Source organism: Diorhabda carinulata, chromosome 8, assembly GCF_026250575.1.
Source record: "Diorhabda carinulata isolate Delta chromosome 8, icDioCari1.1, whole genome shotgun sequence".
In the NCBI taxonomy this organism is placed as follows: domain Eukaryota; kingdom Metazoa; phylum Arthropoda; class Insecta; order Coleoptera; family Chrysomelidae; genus Diorhabda; species Diorhabda carinulata.
Window position 1 is genome coordinate 6,618,527 of NC_079467.1, and position 22,649 is coordinate 6,641,175.

General features: G+C 29.8%; 1 protein-coding gene across 1 annotated transcript in view; it reads right to left on the reverse strand.

Annotated features, from left to right (window-relative positions):
- LOC130897136 (glutaredoxin domain-containing cysteine-rich protein CG31559-like) overlaps positions 1–10,750 on the reverse strand; it is a 104,597-nt gene extending 93,847 nt beyond the window's left edge. The window contains exon 1 of the mRNA XM_057805765.1: positions 10,522–10,750. The gene's annotated coding sequence lies outside the window, so the exon portion shown is untranslated. The remainder of the gene's footprint in view (positions 1–10,521) is intronic.
- Between the last annotated feature and the right edge of the window lie 11,899 nt (positions 10,751–22,649).

The window sequence follows — 22,649 nt, forward strand, 5'->3', positions numbered from 1 at the left end:
ACAAGATACCTTTCTGTGTTCTGAAGTGTTTTTTAAAAAGAAAAGTAATGAATTTGTGAAGACTCTATTGAACCTGCTCTTGAAACTCGAAAGACGATAATTATGATACAAAAAAGTATTTAAATTTTTTAAATATTGATAACAAATCTTATAATATACTTATACACCTATCAAGTGTGGTTAACACTAAATTTGATTCCATATGGAGATTCTAAACAAATATATAAGCCACTAGTTCCGAGATTTATCAAGAGATTGTACGAAAAGTGGTCCAGATGTAACTCAAAGATCGAAAGTAATACTCAACATAAAACACAAACAAAAATATATCGAGGAATCCATATTCACTTGCATGTGACATTGTTAGTTGCCTTCAATCATAGGATATTCACGTCATGGATAGAAAGTCCGAAATTATTTGTTTCTCTTCAGTGTAATTTTCAAAAAATGTATTCCAATTAGTGAAAAACAAACGAAGATATGTTTCATTACCTTATTATCTGATAGAATGACTATAATTTATAGTAAATAGTATAAGGAACATCCGTACATGCTTAAATATAAACAAAACCTTTCTACTTATCTTAAATTCGCACTTTGGATTTAAATATCAATGCCAATAAATGATAAAAACTTATTTAAATGCGTTAATTTTTAATAATTACTGATTTTAGAAACTCTCAAAAATTATTTCAAACCATTTTTCAAATATTTTACAACATCTTATGTAACGTGACGAGAAGAGTGAGTATACAATAAATTCATAATTTAATTTGCGCTGTGAAAGTCATGAAACAAATAATAAATATTTACTCATGTACAAACTATGCGGCAGAAATTTATATGTGAGATGGGATTACGTCAAAAAATACAAAACTAACGCATTGCACATAATTATTTTTTGTTTTATACAATGAATGTGATGAAATATTTCACAGCAGCTTCTTTTGGTGGTTTTCTTGTCGAATATACAGGGTGGTATTCAGTTACATATACATAGATGTTTGTGCCATTATTTTTATTATTAGTGAGATCCGAGAATGGAAATTTCAGCGAGGAGCACCGAGATTTAATCTGTGAGATATGCTGCAAGTAAGAAAAGATGAAAACAGTTTACAGAAAATTTTCATTTTAAACAGGATGTGTTTAAAAAGTGTTCATCATTTTTTTAAATAGAGCCACCCGTTTTTTTCTATTTCAATGCGTACCTAAACCTTACCGTCATCCAGATATTAAATGTTTTCTGTACATTTTTAGAGATGCAGGTGTGGTCTAAATTTTATTTTGACCCGTTGATACAAACACTAAGAAATAAAAAAGTATATTTTTCTTTACCTTGTCAAGGTCTTTAAAAAAAATCAAATTTAATTTACTAATCCTATTCCAACTTTTAGTCGTTTCCGAGATATTTGAGGTTTTAAATTATTATTGTATTTTTAAATTTTTTATGTGTACTTTAAGTAGGATTTGTAATAAATGACACTTATTTAACTGTCATTAGTCAATTGTTGATACTTTCGAAAATCGTTAAAATGACCCGTTCTCAATTTAATAACGAATAAATAAAATTTAGACCACACCTGCATCTCTAAAAATATACAGAAAACATTTAATATCTGGATAACGGTAAGGTTTAGGTATAGGAAAGTATACATGAATTGTATTGCCTTATTGCCTTATTATTTACCCCTGAATACATTAAAATAGAAAAAACCGGGTAGTTCTATTTAAAAAAATAAAGAAATTTGATATTTATGAAGGTAAACTTTGAACATTTTTTATACACACTCAGTATAAAATGTGAAATTTTTCAACATAGATTCAAATACGTCTGATCCTGCTAAAAGCAATCGAACAGAAACCTTTTTCATATCTTTAAGGGTATCTTCGTAAAAAAATAATTGACAAGGGTCAGCAATGATTAAATTTTTTACAAAAAAATTAATAACTCAAAAAGAATGCATTTTTTTAATATAGTTTTTTGACAAAAGTAGAAACGTAGAAATTCTCATGATTTTACTATAAGTATTTTGCCATATACCGATAGTTTTAACTCGTCGTAGGACACCCTATATAGATTATAAAAATTTTCCAAAAATTACTTTGTTAATATAAAATAAGAATTATTTTCTCTCTATAACTCGCTTTGGTCATAAAGTGATGAAATTGTTCAAGAGTTTTCATAACTGGCTGGAATTTTGATTTACATTTTTTTCGCCATCAACAACCTTTGTTAAAGAGCTAATGAAGAATTCAAATTAATGGCATTAACGTTTCATTTGACGCATTACAACCAATAAATAAAGCAACTTTAGATTATCACTTCATTGCTTCCAAATTACCTGGTAGGTTCATAGAACATAACTTCTCACGCATTGGTTTCGTATTTATCATTTCTTCTCCACAATATCATTAATTATTATGTGAATCTCTACCAAATATTTTAGAAAAATTACCAACATATTAATATGAAATGCAAGACATTCGGAACTGGATAATTTGATTTTAATGTTCTCCGAACCATGTTCATGGGATTAAACAATAATACGGGGGTAATTTTAATAAAGTATGCACATGAGCTCTAATTGTATCAATAACGTACAAGTTTCGCAAATTAAAAGTTTTTATAATTTGAAGCAGAGTTTATCCTCTAATCCAAATGATTTACTCCAAATGGTTACCAAAAAGCCATCAGCTTCATTTCAAATTGTTAATAATAAAAAAACGTTAAAACTAAATACAAAAATCGCAAACTAAAAACAAAAACAAATTAAAATAATTATAACATGCATTAAATATAATTTTGTTCATCGCCATTGTCCCCGGGCGATCCCAAAGGATATCAAACATTTTTTTATATAGATAAATATTTATTGGCATCGGAAATACAATTTATATAAGCAAACCATAACGGATGGCGGAAAATTAACTTTTTGTTTCAGACTATCTGGTTGGAAAGTTTCATTTCTTTCACTCCAAAATTAATTGTACAACTCGTTTAATTATAGCAATTTCTTATTGATTTCCTTGTTTTTTTCTTAGTCACTCAAACATATGGAAAATGAAACTTTGATATTGGACACGTTAATCTTTATGTCCAAACTCTTGATTCTTCACTATTCGACACATTATCGTCTACTTCAAATGGTAATCAAAAAGTTATCACCCTCAATGAATTTAAATAGTTCATAATAATAAAAAATAAACGAAAAACAAATTAAAACAACTATAACATGCATTAAATACAACACTGCAAACAGTTACTGTCAACAGTCGAATCCACACAAAATATTTTTTTATTGCAGTTATGGGGCGGCTACTGTGAAATAATCAGTCGGATGTTTTAATATGAACCCACGTGTTCTTTGGCAAGAATACGTAAATTATTGAAATTCACTACTTTTGTCGAGCGAATACGTTTCTTTAATATATCAGTTGTGCAGTGGGAATTCTTTCTATACATAAAAGAATAAATGAAGTGAAATGAATTCTTTAGTCTCATGAAAGGGATGATTTTCACGAAGCTTCAGCTTGATGGTCATTATTTTTATATGAGGAATCTGTTTCACTACCTTCAGGTGTGGGATCAGAATTACGTACCACGCAATTTATGGGACAGTCATATAGAAAATCAGCTAGTAATGATAGCGATACATACTGGAAGAAGTGGACTCTTTGATTGAACTACACATTTTTTAAGAGATATGTTCATTTCATTAATGTTTTCTTGGAATTCATCAATAAACTCACATTTAGAAATAAATCATCGATAATAGTCTCAAATCGATACATTTTATCTGCTACTAATAGCGAAAAATTGACTTGACAGTTACCAATTGGGAGAATAGACTCCCAATTGGTAATAGATTCCCAAACAGTTCGAAGATTACTTGTATATTTGTACACATTGTATAGTAAACGGTAACTATTAATAAACATACGTTCATTGAATTGATAACAATTTTGGTTTTTGTGTAAAGACTTAAGATTATTTATTGACGCTTATGAATGTCAGATATCAAATGAAAGACTAATCTTTCAAATTTATGCGAACCATATCAAGGCGCTATCTATGAGATTTATTAGCGTACTTTAGAAATACGGAAATAAAAATAAATGATTTTAATAAAAAATTATACGCTTCTGAAGACGTTTTCTTTATTGATTTGGGTATTGATGTACGATTTTAGCGAATATTTTTAAAGCCCTATCTATAAACTATGCTATAAAAGAATGCGCCATTATCTAATTTAAGTAATACTATATGTCGCCTCGTTGGAAATACGCCTGTATGATTAAGTTTTTTATGACGCCGGCGCCTGTTCTAATAAAATCTTTGTTGCGTTACAATTTATTGATGATGATCAATCTCACAATTCAAACTGACAACGTAGTAAGTGAGACAGTTGGTTATAAAAAAGTCTACCATGATGGTGTACACTTATGAAAAACTAAACTGAAATTTTTGTATATCTATTGTTAATTTATTACATTTTGTATTCCATTCAATAAAATTGTAGGACAAACATTTCCGTATTTTCTAAAATATTAGGTATTCCGTGTACCTGATACATCGTACCACTTTCTCTGAATTCCAACTGCGATCAGGTACTAGTTTTTTAAATTCTGTTGTTGGTATTATTTACCTATAGTAAAAGTTTTACAAGTAATTTCCAATATTACGGATCAATGATTCACCTAAAACTAATTGTTTGTTTTACTTGGTTTTAAGGTTCCCAAGAAGAGATCTACAAAATCTTTAAAAATTTATACATATTTCAAAATGTCCTCTAAATATATTGCGCATTGAATTTTGAAAGATTAACTGTTAAAAATGATATATTTAATTTAAACTCAAAACAATTGTCATACAGAGTGTTTCAAAAAATATTTTACCCTGTCTATAGGATAAGTAAAAAATTGGAAAATAATTGGAATTTGCTAAGAAAAAAATTTCGTAGCGCTATCCGTAGTCAAGATTGTTAAAGAACAAAAACACTATACACATTTTTTATGATTTTGCCCAAAACTACCGACAACATTGTAATGAAATTTTATCCAATTATGTATTGGAAGCTGATACATATCATGAATTTAATTTTATATCTAATCTGCAGATGGCAATAGTTATATGGTTTGTACCAACTAACATTTTTAAGGTTCCATATATCAATCAAAATTTTAAATGAACTCAACCATCATTTAATTTTCTACCAAAAAGGTACACATGATAAAATTGGATATTTTGTATCGTTTTCAGATTATTTTTATTTGAAAATTATGAAGTAATACTGGGATAAAGTAATAATAAAATTATCAATCAGTGTGCATTATGGAAATTGAATATTGTTTCTACAATAAATAAGATCTTTTCGATAAAACGGATACATGTTGAAAAATTTGATTTTGGGCTTTCCTTTTTTGTAATTTTTGAGAAAAATCCACTTTAACCGGTAAATCATCTGGCAAGAGCTCTTGGACTCTGTAATGATGAAGATGTAGCTGCTGCTGTTAAATATCTTCCGAGTACTTGAAGATATTACGCTATTGGATATAAATAAATTAAATTTAAAATATTTCTTTCATTAATGGTTCTTATCCTTCTTGGCCTGCTAGAATTTTATTGGCCTCTCATTTCTAGCTTTTTGACAACGTTAAATGTATTTCTATTAGGTGAATTTCTTCAAGGAAACTTTTCAGTATAACGCGTAACAGCTGCACTAGAGTTTCCTAAACATTCGTCAAGGTTACTAACATGTCGATACATTCAACAATTGATTCTATTTTGATAACAATATCCAATTTGATAAATAACAAGCATCAAAAATCTAATTAGTATTTAGTGATCGTCATAACTATTAATAAGACAGTTTTCCAAGGCAAATACAGAGAAAATCAAGATATACCGATTAATTGATTTTTGGGAAACGTTACAACAAAGAAAAGCCTTCAATACTAATTTTTTAGTATGTATCCTTTTCGTAGATGAGGTCTTATTTAAGCGAAAAAAGTTTCAACTCACATAATGTATATTAGTTAATAATAATAATACCAAGAGTACTTTTTATGTCAAATTAAATGATGTTTAAGCTCAATTTCCATTTTGATTATTGAATCCATCTCTAAAAAAGTTATGTTCAAAACTACATGCAACAAACCGTGTAACTAGCGCCCTCTATGGAAGTCACATATGAAAACAAATAAATGAGAATATCAGTTTTTAATCAAGTAAACAACAATTTTCTACCTATTCTAGAGGCGGAATTACCTTTTTTTGAAACACCCTGTGTGTTGATGAAAAAGTGGTAATTATTTATACCGCGTCAATAGAATAGAAAAGTTCTTTATTCATACCTATTAATTAATATTTAACAAATCAATGTTATGTACCTATATATTTTTAAGTAAATTATTTTATGTGAAGGTGATATTGAATATTATTTTATGCTCACAACATATTTTGAGGTTATTAAACAATATCTATAGGGTTTCTACGTTGTTCTCATTCACGAATATTCAATCGAAATATAAGAATTAAACATATAAATTGTGATTATCTATCAGATAATATCATAAACCATAATTTTTGTTTTATTAAAACACAATTTTCTATTTTTCACCATGGAATAATAATGAAATATAATCATTTTTGGAATTTAATGGCTACGTGGTTGATGTTACTTGCAAGAAGATAGATTCATTGACAAATTTCTGTTTGTGTTTTATTTGTTTCGATTGTCCAATCTGATCTAAAGCACTTTTCAATAATTTCCGATATATATTATTCGTGGTATACCTAAATATTCATTTTAAATCTCAAATGGAAGAAGTCAAATTTTATGCTAACCGATAAGATCAGTCTACTTAGACGCTTAAACATAATTATTCATTAATAGACATACAGGTATCAATTTAAAAAACATACCACTCTCATTTCGGCGCCTATAGAAAATTTAGATATGTCTTATTTATTTTTAATATTGTCTGACTCAAATCGCTTGTAGGGACAGACACAACCCCTCAAATTTTAAATTAAAGGGATATTTGACGGATATTTCATTTTGAAAGTGGTTTACTTACAAAAATACCATTTACTTGACCTCTCTTTTAACAGTTCGCGAAATAACTGGTAAAAACTGTAAACAGTCTGAACAGCTTTGGGTACCAAAAACACTTAGGCATATTGATGAATTGGAATGAAGGAAACTGTATTTTAACTTTCAATATTTCAAAAATATAATGAAGTAGTACAATATACAGTTTCAAGTTTGAAGAATTATATGTTTAGTTATGTGGTAATGGCTTCGTTTCTCACAAAAAAGAGTTATTTGAAACAAAGCAGCAAAAATAGGTTTTAGGCATTTTTACTATCCACATCATTTCTCGGGATGGCACGCCAAGTAGAATCCTTCTGAACCAATAAGGAAAAGACTGCAGTTAAGTGAATCTCATCCATATGCAATGCAATCTCTCCAACATCTTTTTCACGATGATTTCGACTGAATGATTGAATTTTTTGCAACAATATTTGTTCTATTGATGTGTTTGTCAATGAACATATTAAGAAGTGAAATTTTCGGTAGTCCATTGACGAAAATCTTAGTCTTGTTAGATTGAGAATGTGAATGTTTTAGCTGTTATTCTACTGAACAGTATTTACCGTTGAATATCTGATAGATTTATTGGTTAGCTCTATGTAAATTTGCTTCAAGAAATAATGGACCATTTAATAACAATTAGTTCCGAAAATAGAATTCATGAGGTCCGCAACATAGCTTTACTCACTTTTAACAATATAGAGCTCTATTACTATACTGTCTTCCGAATAGACAGTGACTGAATTATAGACTTTCTCGTAGATGGATTGGTAGAAGAGGAGCAATAAAATGTCCTCCCTAACCGATCGATTTAACGCCTCTAGATCGTTTATAAACCACATCCTCAAGATTAAAGAGATATAGATACGTGTAGAGAGCTTTCTAAAATCTAAGAGAAAAGGTTTTAGACATTCCGAAAATTTCCTTAGAAAACACAATATAAATGAAAAATTTTCACAGTTTAATTTCATTTCTCCAAAAATACTAAGAAAGAAATCCAAGAGAAATAGAAGCTTTATTGACATAAGATCATTTTACAATTATATGGACAAAACGACACAATTTTAAATTAGATAATATAAAATAACAATTTGGCTTAATGATAATTATAATACAATATTAATATCTTGCTCAATACCAAACATTGACGACAGTATATGGTAGAAATTAGAATGCTGCTACAGAATAATAAGGTCTCTCAATCAGAAATGCCTTTGTCAATCTCCGGAACGTATAAATGTATTTGCCATTTTTAATTCTGAAGGTAGCTGATTGAATCATTTTTTGGCATTGAAGATGATGGATTTCTTTACCAGATCAGAGATTTTTAGGTTAATATCTAACGAAATGTTTTCTTCTATTAAGGTAACTATGAATGGGTCTCTCAGTTGATCAGTGAAAGTGTTTGCGAATCAAACAAACGGATGCTAAAATGAAAAGAGCGTGGAGAATTATAATTTTGTATTTTTTGAAATAAAAATCGCAATGCGTTCTGCTACTTAAACTATAAATGTAACGAATAGCTCTTTTTTGTAATTTGAAGATATATTCGAAGAGGACCAAACAACAAGACTTCCAGATAAACCATAGCAAAGATGCGATTCGATCAATAAGTAATAAGTTATTAAAGCAGTACAAGAATCGAGCTTTTGAGACACAGATTTAATGACAAAACAAGCGGAGGATAATTTTTTCGCCAAGGTCTCCACATGTACATACTATTGAAGAACACCGTCAATATATAGACGAAGAAACTTGATCGAATTTAGTCATTTTTTTCAATTTTAGAGATAGAACTCCCTTGTAGGATAAAACTAAATATTTTTCAGTGTTTGAACAGAGCCCGTTCGCGTCAAACCTAATAGCAATGCGATTTTTTCTGATGTGTAGAATATAAAGCTGGACTACTCCAAGTTAAACTGGTTTCATCCGCAAATAAAGTGAATTTACTACTAATTCGTGAGACTGTGGCATCATTAATGGATACCAAAAGTAAGATTGGACCTAAAACTGAACCCTGAAATATCCCACTGTCAAATAGCTCGTACCAGTTGTTTTCTGTATCCAAGGTGAGGTACAAACCATTTTAAAGGAAAATTTGCTATTTTTGATAAGCTACTTAAAAGACCTTCTTAATAACGTATTATTGAGATTTAAAGGTGGATGTGATTTATTGAAAAACCAGCCTACAAACTATGCTCTTTGACATATTTTTGAATTTTATATATGGGCCGAAAGATAGGAGTGGTGCGTTTTCAAACTCTGTTGCTTATAGCATTATTTTCAGTGGTTAAAAACTTATTGAGGAGATGTAGTATCTGCCAAAAGTATCTTCTAGTTGAAATTTAATTCAAAAATAAGTGAAATAACCTAATACCGGTCAACGGACTATAAAATCTCAAAATATTTTTCGAAGCTTGTATTTTTCCTTGACAAAAATACTATACTAGTATGACCAATGTTTTCGAATACATTTCGAGTACTCATCGCAAATTTCACAGCGATAATTTGAGTTTACTGAAGATAAGTTAAGCAAAGTCCTATAACATCGTAAACATTCGTTTTAAATAGTATCTACAAATTGATTCGTGAGACTTACAATTCATTTTCTTGGACATATTCAAATGATGGATTCCATTGATAAAGTTTACTTGACAATACCGATGATTGTTGATTCAAGGCAAATTTTTCATTCATCACATCTCGATCTCTTCTTGCTGCATTGTACCACTCATACGTATTTGTTTTTGTTATGACAGTATTAAATCGTACTAGAGTAGTAACAAAAAGAATTTACACCAATAGAACTTTAGTACATTCATTCATTCAATATGTTCTCGTGATTCAAAAGTTAAAAATTGCAAAAGAGCAAAATAGTCCGTGATTATCTTTCCATTTTTTTTTGAAATTTACTATCAGAACTATGAGGATGCAGTTCACACAATAATATAATTTTATTTTGATTAATAACATCTGGGATTGTATCAATTCCATTTGTTTTCATGGCGCAGTACACATTTTTTCAGCTTCAACAAACAGATCCCATACAAAATTTTTAAAGAGATACTACACAGAAGAGGTTATAAGTATAATTATGAGAAATTACTGTTGTTGAAGCTTTGGATCATTCAAAATACAATAGGTGACAGAAAAAAATAAAATAGGTAACAATAAAGTTATCATGATATTAAATCAAATAACTCAAAATACATTTTCAACATAGTTGCAATAATTTTTAAATATACTCGTTATTCTCATCATAATTTGTATATAAAACCAAAACCAATAAAAATAGTATTAGATTTAATACAGTTTTATCAAATGTATAATATTATTCCTATCATTGACCGCCAAATCATTAAAAACATTGACATTCAAAGCATAAATTAAACTCAATTCTTCAACATTCATTTGAAATACTTACTTTTATTCACTACTAATATCAATAAAACTCAAATAACTTCACAATAACAAGTCAAACATTATTAGCACTAGCACTAGAGTCACGTTAAAACCATCTGCTAAGCGGGTATATCGTTAAAAATCCAAAGTTGTTCTTCGACTCCTTCGATTAACATACTCGATGGATACGGGAAAAAATTATAATGTCCGACAGAGCAGTTGAAGGTTGACTGGCAACTGTCCGTTTGCTGGTTGATGGTGTCCCACTTGCCGTACCAACTTCGAGATGGTAGTCCGCTAGAATTATAGTAGACTTTGTGACTTGTATCTATGAACTAAATTAAAAGTAGCTGAAGTTAATTTTGTATGAAACTAAAAAATTATATTGTTCAGTTCTACAAGAAACAATGATTTTTTTATATATTTTTAAATTATTACGTTTTAGGTACGATGTCAAAATATTGTCTCTTCGAAACCTTTTTTGTTGTTATTTATTAGCTAACAAGGGACACGGTTTTAGCCTGTGCAGGGAAAAAGTTGGTTAATATGCATCAATGTGAACTTATTTAAACTGGCTTTCAGTAAAAGAAAATATAGATTTTGTCTATCTATTCTGACCGAAGTTTAAATTGTCTGGTTCAATAATTAATAATTACTTAAATTGGTCCATACATAAGAAGCATATTTCTAATGAACTGACATCCATGAGTCCAATCATTTATAGATGTAGATGTATATATAGTCAAAGTCATCTGTCAGAAAAAATTAAACGTCTCGTTTGCATTATTTTCTGCCGATATTGAATACATGTGCAAAAGGGAAACCTCAAATCAATTTAATTTATTCAACATTTAGCATATGAGTCAGTTTAAGTACTGATAAGTGAATTATACAGGGTGTTTTTAAATTCATATGACAAAATTCAGGAAGTGATTGCTCGTATGAGATTGAGATGAGACTTCTATAAAAAAATTTCGTCAGCCCATCTTTTTCCGTGATATTACCCTTAAAAGGTGATGACTAGAATTAAGTTCTCATTTTCTTCCCTAAAATTTCAGTAAGTAATGCTGGAAACTTGAAATTAGTGCACTCGCAAACGACTAACAACGGATATCTTTTCAATATTCCTGTTACATTATATGGGGGTGAAATTAACAACCCTTACTTTATTTCATATCAAAACTTTTTTTAAAGATGAAAAATAATATAATTCTATATCCCTGTTTTATTTAAAAATATTTGGTATTCTCCAATTTTTAGCTGCAAGAAAAAAAGTAACATAATTTATAATTTTTAAATAAATTGAGTGGAAAATAGTAAAATTGTGAAATGTAAGACGATTCATAATAAATGCTGCCTCTACTCAAAATAGATGAAAGTCGTCTTCTTTGCGAGAGCACGAAAATTACAGAATTTCAAGTTTATAGCTTTGCAGAAATTTTAGAAAAAAAAATAGAAACTCACTTTTAGACACCACCTTTTAAGGGTGATATCTCGTAAAGGGGAGGGCTGAGGTAATTTTGTGTCAGAAAAAACACATCTTAATTTCATACGAGCACTTCCCTCCTGAATTTTGCGGCATGGAAGTACCCTGTATTTGAGACTGTGATAATCTATTAAAAAAAAGGTTTATTTATTGAGGAAATAATGTTCTATGTTCATATAATATGTGCATGAGCTTTCATATTTCACTATTAATGGTCGTAAGCACCGACGCTACATCCATTTGTTCTTCATCTGTAGAAACAAAACGCAATTTTTGAGTGCCATATCCTGGTTAAATTTTCAGTGACACAAAAGCTTTAGTTCAATGAGAAAATCTGCCCTATCTAATTTGATACATTTGTCTATTCCGCAAGTGGCCTGGGCTGTGTACTGTTGTCTGGTTTCTAGTTGGTTTACTATTTAAATTTATATTATCTCATGGATTTTTGTTGGAAATCATTTTTATTTTAGCATCGTTAATGTTTAAATCCATTTCAGCACTTTTGTTTTAAGCTGTTATTGTGACTCTACCAATTTCCTGAATTCACCTTACTTCTTTGTATAATTATTTATGTGTAAATTTCATTTCAGTTTTCCATATCAAGTGTATTCAAAACCTTTTTTGTAATCGAAGTAGTACATGAATAATTTCCTTCTAAAACGTCTAGATTGTGATCTTGTTTGGGTACCTACTACATTATAAATAATATCTAGTCTTATAGTATCGTTCTAGTTTCGAATGTTTTATTGAAAAATTGGCCAATACCCAAGTAGCAGTTTTAGATGATCTTTCACTACTTGAACATCACCCAGGAATTTATTTCCGCATATTTCTTTGATTGATTTAGTAAATGTATCCTTATATTGTCCTTTATCTTTCAATGCTTACTAGGTTCTAGTATACAACTAACGTTTCATTGCAATTACCTTTTGTACCATTTTACAGGAATTCGTCAATTTAATCTGGGTATTGACTGACCACTAGATTAAAGGCACTATGGTTGATCATGTTGTCGTTTATTTAGTTTTACGGCTGTTTGCCTCTGGTCGAACATAGCCAGGTACGGTCCTTGGACGAATAGGAAATATTGATTGCTTGTAATTAAAGGAAAAGTCCTATGTAACAATAAAGTTTTAGATGAAATGAATAGATTGGGAGACGAAAAACACCCTTTTAATGTTATCCAAACTCAAAATAGTGAAAAATGATCCTCCATATAAGAAAATTAATGTTCGAAAAGTGTGAGATGCTTTCTACGTTCATTTTCTTATCAACCATATTCTTTTATTAAGAATTCTTTTCTATTTTGAATAACTATGAAGCGTGTTTTTGAGTTTTTTTTATTATGTTATAATTTCTTAAAACTTTAATCCGTATTTTCACCATCCATTTAATCCATTAATTCGTTTGTCACATGAGGAGTTCTTGGTTTTTGCTTCACATTCTCTATTATTTTCGTTTCGAAACTTGCTTTAACATTTGTACTGGCTAGCCCAAACAGAGGGGGAGCCGGGGGTCAAAATTTCCGGGTTCTTTCATCATTAGTGAATTTGCTTACGGTATTATTTAATTTATGAAATTATATATTACCAGAAGGCATACTGCATAATTGTGAAAGGAAACGTGTAGGGGATTATTACATTGCATAGAGTTAATGAAAAGGCATTCCATGTGGGACCGCACAGAGGGATGGTTGAGTATGTATAAGTGCTTCAGTTAAGCATGCTGCGAATGTATATGACGTTTAACCATCAGTTTTAGCTTCTCGTGAAAGTAAAGTGAAGAATTTTCATAATGAAATACCATCAGAAGATGTATTGATGAATTTGTCCCCCACAAAATGTAAGAACGTTACAAAATAGAAGTGTTCTATAAAATAATTGATGTTTTGGTGGTAAACCTAACGGTGCATAGCTTTGAAAGAAAACCATCACTGAAATGGACGAGAGCAATATCTCAGACAGCTGGTTGAGATTTTCTGGATGTATGAATCAGATAGGATCAGAGATTTTATTAAGTAAATTATATATTGGGAAACATGAAACTTCTCACATATACCGGTAAAATTAATGAAACTTCTCAACAACCTCGTGGTCCTTAATATGACGAATTTTATTCGTAAGATATGTATTGCTTCACCAATATTTTCTTACCTACCGTAGTTCAGGCTAAAAGATCGTTTGGTGTTTGGAGTAAATCAAGAACTATTATTTCACTTATAATTTATTGTTGTGATTATTTTATTGAAAAAGATTTTCTCCAGTAGAAATCCAATGAAATTAGTTAATTTGAAGTCGTCTGATTGAAAACAACCAATCAGTACAACATTATACTGAAAACAAATCCCATAGGCTGTTTTCACTTTATAACATTTCATATTGTTTCATTTCGATTTGATATTGTAAAATATTACCATTTGGTTATAATACTGACAAAAATATTATTGAAATAATAAAATCAAACATATAAAAAAAATATCGGTTACAGTAAAATATTTATATAGAAAGCATTTATGGACTTTTGATAGAAAGTATCAATTAGATGGAAATCGGCGGATGGAGTTGACTTTGAAGGATTTGGCTGTGAACGTGAGAAGAACAGATGGTACAGAGTTTGAGGAAACTACGGTCAAAATCATCTGGAATCTAACAAGTAAGCTAAGTCGGTACAAGAAAAATATTATAAAGAAATTAAAGTTGTTATTAATCCATTCAAAAGTGTTGTATTTGAGGAAGCTGCTGCTTGCTTGACTGGTTTTTGTAGTATCGAATCAAACAACAATGGTTTTGTAACATATTAACTTAAATATAGCCCAGTATTCAGCAAGACTTGCCAAGGTGGTTCAAGAATGTGTACTGAAAGCAATGACAGCAACGTTTGTCCTGTCAGATTATTAAGCTAGAAAGGGGCCCAAATATTAAAATCAACAGATTATTCTTAACAATAAATCGTCACTGGAAATCCGACAATGATTACTGATATGATAATATGCCCATTGGAAGAAATACGATTCAAAATTGGACAAAATTGTCTGCCAGAGCGATTGGCGTGCAAGGAAAAAAATACTAATTACTCCAATCGACTCCGGCTAGTCAATTGACCAAAAGTGGTGTACAACAGCAAGAGCTTAAAAAAATTACGGATTACAACAATTTTAGCTTAAGAAAACTCTTCATAATCAAATTATTAATAGCATACGTATTGGAATTACATATTTATCAGTTATAGAAACTAACACGTCTGGATCTTCATTAAACTTTTCAAGTTGTTGCTTTGTTAATTGCCCCTTTAAATAAATTGTATTTGCCTCGTATTTCTTCTTTAATTAGTAACAAATTATCTATCCGAATAACCCTCAAACATTGATACTATGCTCAAAAATTTTAAAATAATTTTCTGAAGTCTCTTGCTTATAGGCAGCAGACCTCCGCCTACGACGTTTATTTCCATGCAACAAGCTTTTGAAATCGGATATAAAATTTTTTTGAACAATTATCAATGTCCTTGGGCTATTGATACTGTTGATAAATAGGTCTATTTGATTTTTGTCAGTCTTGAATATCAGATTTTGGCGTATCTGTCGGACAATATTACATTATTCTTCCATATATCCAAGCAAACTAAAACCAGGTAGTAATATCTAAAATATTTTTCACATACTGTACTGTAATCGTTTTTATAATTTTGTATAATAGACGACAATATTTCCAGCTTTGTTAAGTAGTTACTATTAATATGAAGAAGCATTATAGTTCTAGTGGACTATTGGTGGTCGAAGGTAGGTCTACGAAAACGTCTCGTTGGCTTTCTAGAGATATATTCAGGTGTCTCACACACTCTCTAATCGTATTAAGTCTCTGATGGCCACTATAACCCAAATTTCAGTGAAAATGAAGAAATTACACAAAATTAACAATGAGATAATGAAAAATAGGAAATTAATGAACCGAGTCTACTTAATGGATATTGAAACAAGTTTGAATAATCAATTTTTTCGAATTTTACTTAGTCGCAGTTTTTGTAGTGTTACTTTATCAGCTATTTTAGTAACAACAATAGAAAGTTTGTTTTACAAATAAAATAATGTTATTAATCACTTTTTTAATGACTAATAGATAATTTCGCTATTTACTTTCAATGAAAATAGGTTTTTTAGATTGCGAAGTAAGTAACCAGATTAAAATACACAATAAAGTCAGTTGTTGTTTTCGAAGAAATAACAGTTGTAAGAAAACAGGTACTTTCTTTTGATCAAGTTGAGTAACTAAAACAATTACTATGATTAAAGTTGTAATTAAAAATATAATAATAATGATTGTTAAATACTGTTTTATGGTTTACCGCGAATGATAATCTTGAAGAGAATGTTTAACGAAAAATACACAGGACCACCAAATTATTATGAGCTGGTGCGAACATTTTGAACTATTGGATGAAAAAGAAAAACAACAAAAAAGAAACAAAGAATGTAAAAACCCCAGTAAATGTGTAATTCGGAGTAAATCACATTATTTTTATTGGAGCAAAATGTTTGGAGCTCTAGAATACGACAATATTACATCAGAAAATACTTACTCCCAGTTTGGGCTCAATGAAAAGCAAGAATATTAGAGAAATCTATGCAAAACATGAAACATATGTGGAATGAGAACAATAAAATTGAATGATATTCAGTTTTATGTATAGTAACACTAAAAATAATGTGTGAAATTAGTTGAACCAGGAATGTACGAAGGAGGTTAAATAGAAAAGTAACTTTTTATTTTTTAAGATATCAGATAATTTAGAGTATTGTAACGGAATAAAATTCTTTTCGAACGTTTTTCAAAATTTATCATAAAACCAGCAAAATGTATCTATCCATTTTAAATAATTAATAACTTTTCAGAAACCCAAAACTCTATTGGGCGCACATTTCTTGGATGCGTTTGTTCGACTTTTTTTTGGTTTTGGGATATAATACAATATATGCATAATTATTTTTGAAAAATATTGTCGGATTAAATATTTACTCAGCTATCTTACTTACTTTTATTTGAAGATAGCTAAGTACAACTGCACGAATTTTAATCTTTTTAATTTCTAGAATAGTTACATTTAATCACGGTGCCAGAAAGTCAACATAAGTTGTATGTATATATTTTGAAAGAAGAGTATAACTAACTAATAACACGGAATTTACAGGATAATATCTACGTATCTTTTTTGGGTTTCATTTTCTTTTTGACGCAACAATTGTATGTATACTGAAAAGGCGTTAGAAAGGGCATTCAATTCAATAATAAGCTAGTGCAATTTGTCTAATTTCAATTTGTGAGATGAACAAAGAAAGAACGGAAACTGACTATAAGTTAATGCGATATGTTCCAAACAAAACCTTTAAAATAAGATATATGAATAGAGTTATTTTCTAACCATATATTTTGAAAATTTGATAAGCAAGACCTGGTATCTATTAGTCTAGCCTTGTCTCAGAGTACGTGGTTGTTAAAATTTTTTGTTTGTAATGAAGAAACAGATTTACATTTACTCATTATTTTATAAAATATCTGATATTTGTAGCTGAGATTGTACAAGATGTGAAAAGCCTTTTCACATGTCATGCTTTATCCTCCACTATATGAAAAAAAGGTTTTCTTCAAACCGTTTAGCATCATTTAAACAAACAATAATAGTTTGATCTATTGCTACATCTCTAGCTGATATCAATTTGAGAAAATATTTATCCCATTCGAGTTTGCAGAGCATTGTTTGAGAAATGCTAAAATTTCAAAATTCAATGGGATTAAAATTGCAATGGTGGCAATCTCAAAGTACTTTGGCCTTCCTATTCTAAAATTCTTCATAAGTTGTAATATTTGACTTCTATCTACATCTCAAAAATTAATCTATCGTATTCAGAGACTGAAGATAAACTAAAACCTATTATCTTGACTTACTTGTTTTATACTAAATTTTCCCACCAATGCACCTTCTCCCGCGAAAATCAATTCCAGCGGGAAAACCTCCTCGGCGGGAAATTTTGCATTTATTTCTTAGCTACTAAACTATAGAGTGGGCTGTAAGGTATTGGCCCTTTGTCCCTATTAAAGCTGTTCTTACATTTTGCGATTTAAATGCTTTCAAATGCATCCAAAAATTCATTTTTGGATACATTTTTTATGAATTTTACATCAAATTCTAGCCTATAACTATTCTTAATTACTTAAGTATCTAGAAATGACAACTGTTCATTATTTTCAATTTCAGAAGTGAATTTTATGGACGAATATTGTAAATTGAGTTCCAAAATGACCCTGCGAAAATACTGATTTGCTTCCAAAAATGATTCATGAACAGTTCAGCCATAAACAGTTAGAGGCAATTGCCCATTACTGTTCATTTGTTTTGTTTGTACAACAAAGGATTCTACATCTATTTTCTGCCCTTTCGAAACCTGTATAAATTACTTTTGAATCTGTACTATATGTTTTTAAAATTTGTTTTGCCTCAATTATAATTATTTGCTTCAGATTTAAAAGCTTATCACAAAGTTTCTCCAATTGGATGACTTAAATAAATATTAAATATCAGCTATTACTGTTTAATAATATTCACCTTTTCCAATTTGGAAAAACGAAATATGTACAAATAATTTTATGTTTTTCATTTTCAAAATTTGAGAAGCTTTTTTTTTCATAATGTAAGTGAGAAGAAAAAGACGAAAGACTACAGGAACATTTAACTTGAGGTCCTGAGCAAACTCAAAAGCTCCCAAGATAAGGCCCGTTGAAGTCAGTACCAATGCAATATACTTTTTGCTCTACTACCTGAGATGAGTATTAGAGCTTTGCGTCCATTGAGACATTTGTTAAGGAATCTAAAATATGTGAATATCCATTATGAAATCAGATTGACGGAAATTTTTTCCATAGGCGTGTTGCGGGATCTTTATGTCTCACGCGCCCCTGAAGTCACTATTGGTACAGTCCCTGCTAATTTACAAGCTGCTTACAGGCGGTACATTTTTCGTTAATGAATACACATAATGCAGAAATAATTGCTGAATAACATCTAGGTGTGCTTTTAGAGCCATGCTTTTGGAAATGGTATTCTCTGAGCACCTTCTTTAGCTAGCTTTCCAAAAATTACATCTGCAAAATGGAATGCGGCCTGGACATTGTGCGGTACTGCAAGTGATTTCTGCCCAGCCCAATTCGAATTTTCCAGGCCTTTATCGAAGAATTTTGATTACTTTTCCCCATAATTTCACTTTGTCATCGTCCCTGTTATTAATTGGTAACGACTATAATTCGATTGTTTAAGTACAATAGAGCTGACGCAGTATTCCTCTATAAACAAATGAATACTACTAGGTCAATACTTATTATGTCAATAAAATAACCATATGAGGAAGGTACATTGCACTACAAGAGGACACAATAAATATTTTATATGACTCCTTTGAACATGCATACATACATCGTTATCAATATTTTTATGTTTAGGTTTCTGAAAATTATAGGACAAGTTTATAAAAATAAATTCATGCCCATTGCATGAATCAATTAGTCTAATGGAGAAAATTTGTCATATCTATGTCTGAAATGTGCGAACTTTCTGTTTACTTGTTATGTAAGTGCACATTCTCACGCATTATTATATTTAAAATCAATTTCTTTTAAATCAAACTTACATAACTGCATCGCACATTGGTTAAATATAGTTACGAAACTGTACCCTTAGGGTATTTCATATCATTAACAGGTACATACTTGAATTATTTATTGATTTGGTAAATGTGTGGAAAACTGCTTCGAGCTTAGCCACAAATAATTTCAAAATATTCTGACATCCACTGAACTGTATATAAAAATCGTACACATCATGTTGTAATGTTTATGAAATAATATTGGTGTATACTGAAATTAAAAATTTGTTTTTTGTTGGTCAGAAAAAGTAGCCAAAATGATGTTATGAAAGTTGAGTAACTACAAACGGGTTCACTTTAAATGGTAAAATGTCAAACTATGGTAATGAGAAAGTGTTAAAATTGTAATGTGAAGAAAATTTAATCACAATATATTCGATGTACATATTGATGTATGATTTGGATAAAATCTGTAGTAACAGCTGAAATGGAAAATACCACGATGGTTGTCCAAAAAGTTTCCGCGACCTGAACCTGAAGACGTCACCTTGTTTTCATCTGTTTTAACAAAGACGTAAAGGTACCCTTTCCAGACCATTCTACGGAAGGCTTTTCCAGATCTCGGATTTTTTTCCAAAAAAATTCAATTGAAATTAATTAAGAAGGAAAATAACTATTTATTTTTAACACTTGTTTGAAAGTAACAACATAATTGGTATATTTATAAATCGTTGGTATTGATAGATTGTATTATTGAAGAAGTTTAGTCCCTTCGGTGTTTCATTCTTTGGATTTAAATATGTCTGAGAATATGATTCGCAGATATTTTGATTTTCCTGATGGAATGTCGCAGAGCTCGTATTTTTCAAGTGAGAGGGGTCAAACCATTTTTGGGATAATTTTCTTTTTCTTTTTATCGATTCTTCTGCTACGTTGAAAGAACGTCATACTCCGTGTCTTTTCATAATAAGCGAATCAGCGCCGCTTTCCAATAGTTTTCTCATTTTCTGGTATTTTGTAAAAATTTTCAGGAAAGCACTGATGGTATGGGTTTATGGACAAAAATGTCATATTTTTTATTATTAATTAGCACAAAATCTGGGAACACGTTATGACCGTTGTAATATAAAAAGACAATGGAAAATATGCAAAATTTATATTTATAAAATTTCGTCAAGTCGTTGAGCTTTTCTTTTCAAAACTTAGGTGTTTTTAAAAGGTCTTAAATATGCTATTATTATAATTAAACATTTTTAGACATTTTATTATTCACACAAACATATGTGTTGTTTACACGGAAATACCAGTAAAAATTTATTTGTGTCGACATCTCCAATCGCTCAAACAAGTGTTCAAGGTGATTTCACAATAACAAGAATGAAAAATGAATTGAGTTTATAGCTAAATATCGACGAAAAGTATAAGAATTAGCGAAAATATTTTTGTTCTTTACAGTAACTTTGATTATATTGTAAACATTGAGAGGAAATACTAGACATAAACGCCTCGTACATGAGGGTTTATTAAACTAATTATGAACAAAGTAGAATACATGAAATCAATATACACGGATTACAAATAATAATTTTCTACTCCTACTTTTGTAGGACTTGAAATGGAAATAAAGGAGTGACATGCTTAACTATTTTCAAAATGAAACTGAAAATAATGCTACACCCACTCGTAGAATACAATATACCTATTTTCATTTTCAACACAACTATAATGAGTCGATGTTCAATGAAACTTCTTGATAAACTAATGACAAAAAAGCAAGAGCATTCCACTTCTTACGTTTTTTTTCAACTATTTTGAATATTCCTTTTTACACGTATTGTGGCTCTGTAGTTACTTCTATTTGAATTTCAACATTGGAGTTTTTGAAGAAAGTAATTTGTTATTCCACTCCAGGAATTCAATGAAACCTCGGTATGTATTTAAAATCGTCCTGTCTACATTCTACAACAAATATACTTCAGTAAAACTTTCGGTGATATTATCTTTTGTATTCACTGGTAAGTTTCTTAAATATATTTTCAATTTTGCTTCTTGTATGTAAGTACTCACAAAATTTCAATTATCTTCATTACTTTATTGTTATTTCAAGCAAAGTTTATATAATAGTTTTCGTATTTTCTATGTATTTGGGGAACCGTACGAATAAACTAGGACAGATTCCTGTTTGGCTATATATATATATATATATATATATATATATATATATATATATATATATATATATATATATATATATATATATATATATATATATATATATATATATATATTAATTTTTATTTTTTTGTACTTTGTTGTATGAGTATGAGTTCCTTTTTTCCTTTTTATGCAAATCTGTTCTACCTACTCGTTCTTTCTCTAGTAATTTCCATCTGTGTTCCTTCCAGTTACAGTTGAGGACTGCAACCATCCTGGATTTCCATAGATAAGTTCTAGTCTCATTTCTAATATAAATATAAGTATGAGTTAATTGTAATTTATAACTGCCTTTTATTCATTGTGCTCTTTTGGATACGCAGTTGATGTGAATTTTTATTTTTTCAATAAAGTTATCTGTTGCACACACTTTTTTTATTGTCCAGAGTTCCACAAAGGATTTAGCCGGTGCACCAGAACAAAAAAGTACGGAAGAATAGGTGGAAAAGAGCAGGATAAATTAAAGCTACAACTTTAAAATTATCGATATAATAATATTCCAAATCAACAGCAAAACGATGTGAATCGTATTAAAATATTTATAATAGAGTTTATTTATATAGTGTATACGCACGGTACTCATACCAAATTAAGAAGTGAAAAATAACGTTTACTACCAGTATAAAATTCGGTAAACATCTAACAAACCGTCAGTCCACGTGGACTCATCACTGTTTACTAATGAAAACATCGAATCGTAAACATAAATGCATTTCTATTAGTCGAAGCTGTCGGAAGGTGTACTCGTACACAATTTCTTTGAAATATTCCTGCCTGACAGCCTGCGATAAGCAGTCACGTCACTTGGTGAGATTCATTT